We start from the raw sequence: 2,312 nt of genomic DNA on the forward strand, positions 1-2,312 counted from the left end.
TTTCTTTTACACATTGATATTAATCCCGATACCGATTCCCGATACCACGAAAGTATCGGATCTCGGTATCGGAATTCCGATACCCGCAAGTATCGGCCGATACCCGATACTTGCGGTATCGGAATGCTCAACACTAGTTGTGAGAGTTTTGAACCCCCAAGTGTTTCACTACAGTTCATAACGCAGAGCCATGAAAATAAAAATTATTTTTTTTTTCCACAAAGATTATTTTTTAGCCCCCAGTTTTGTATTTTTCCAAGGGTAACAGTTGAAATTAGACGCCAAAAGTTGTTGTCCAATTTGTCCTGAGTATGCTGATACCCCATATGTGGGGGGAACCACTGTTTGAGCGCATGGCAGAGCTCGGAAGGGAAGGTGCGTCATTTGGAATGCAGACTTAGATGGATTGGTCTGCAGGCCTCACATTGCGTTTGCAGAGCCCCTAATGTACCTAAACAGTAGAAACCCCCCACAAGTGACCCCATATTGGAAACTAGATCCCCCAAGGAACTTATCTAGATGTGTTGTGAGAACTTTAAACCCCCAAATGTTTCACTACAGTTTATAACACAGAGCCGTGAAAATAAAAAAAAAAATTTTTCCACAAGAATTACTTTTTAGCCCCATATGTTGGGGTAAACCCCTGTTTGGGCGCACGGGAGAGCTCGGAAGGGAAGGAGCACTGTTTTACTTTTTCAACGCAGAATTGGCTGGAATTGAGATCGGACGCCATGTTGCGTTTGGAGAGCCCCTGATGTGCCTAAACAGTAAAAACCCCCCAATTATAACGGAAACCTAAATCCAAACACATCCCTAACCCAAATCCCAACGGTAACCCTAACCACACCCCTATGTTGTGAATTCCGCTCTTGGGCTCCCTCCGGTGGTTGTAAGTAGCACTTTTGTGAGTTCTGCTCTTGGGCTCCCTCCGGTGGTTTTGAGTGGTATGGCTGCTTCTTGGATTTAGCATCAGCAGCTGCTTCCACTGATCGTCTTTCTGGCTTGGCTATTTTAGTCTGGCCTTATCCCTCAATCAATGCCAGTTGTCAATTGTTCCTGCTTGGAGTCTCGGCTCTTTTGGATTTCCCTGACACTCTGACCTGTTCAGCAAAGATAAGTCCTTGCTTGTCCTTTTGCAGTCCTCTTGTTGTGGACTTATTGTTCAGCACATTCTATGTTTTGCTCATTTGTCCACCTTATCAGTATGGATCTATTCAGCTAAGCTGGAAGCTCTGGGCAGCAGATTTTGCCCTCCACACCTTTAGTCAGGTGTGGAGATTTTTGCATTTCTCTGCGGTGGACTTTTTCTAGTTTTTATTACTGACCGCACAGTGTTCTGTCCTGTACTATCTATCTAGCTAGAAGTGGCCTCCTTTGCTGAATCTTGTTTCATTCTATGTATGTAATTTCCTTCTCCTCTCACAGTAATTATTTGTGGGGGGCTGTCTGTCCTTTGGAGATTTTCTCTGAGGCAAGATAGCTTTCCTGTTTCTACCTTTAGGGGTAGCTAGTTCTCCGGCTGTGACGAGGTGTCCAGGGAGTGACAGGAACATCCCACGGCTACTTCTAGTGTTGTGTTAAGATCAGGGACTGCGGTCAGTATAGTTACCACCTGCTCAGAGCTAGTCGCATGTCGCTCCTAAATCACCAGTCCATAACACCCTAACCCTGACACACCCCTAACCCTAATCCCAACCCTATCCCCAACCGTAAATGTAATCCAAACTCTAACCCTAACTTTAGCCCCAACCCTAACCCTAACTTTAGCCCCAACCCTAACTGTAGCCTTAACCCTAGCCCCAACCCCAACCCTAACCCTAGCCCTAACCCTAGCCCTATCCCTAGCCCTAACCCCAGCCCTAACCCTAGCCCTAACCCTGGCCCTAATGGGAAAATGGAAATAAATACATTTTTTTAATTTTTTAATTTTTCGCTAACTAAGGGGGTGATGAAGGGGGGTTTGATTTACTTTTATAGTGGGTTTTTTTAGCATATTTTTATGATTGGCAGCCGTCACACACTGAAAGACGCTTTTTATTGCAAAAAATATTTTTTGCCTTACCACATTTTGAGAGCTATAATTTTTCCATATTTTGGTCCACAGAGTCATGTGAGGTCTTGTTTTTTGCGGGACGAGTTGACATTTTTATTGGTAACATTTTTGGGCACGTGACATTTTTTGATCGCTTTTTATTCTGATTTTTGTGAACCAGAATGACCAAAAACCAGCTATTCATGAATTTCTTTTGGGGGAGGCGTTTATACCGTTCCGCGTTTGGTAAAATGGATAAAGCAGTTTTATTCTTCGGGTC

The sequence above is a fragment of the Ranitomeya variabilis genome, chromosome 1 (genome assembly GCF_051348905.1).
Source record: "Ranitomeya variabilis isolate aRanVar5 chromosome 1, aRanVar5.hap1, whole genome shotgun sequence".
NCBI lineage: Eukaryota > Metazoa > Chordata > Amphibia > Anura > Dendrobatidae > Ranitomeya > Ranitomeya variabilis.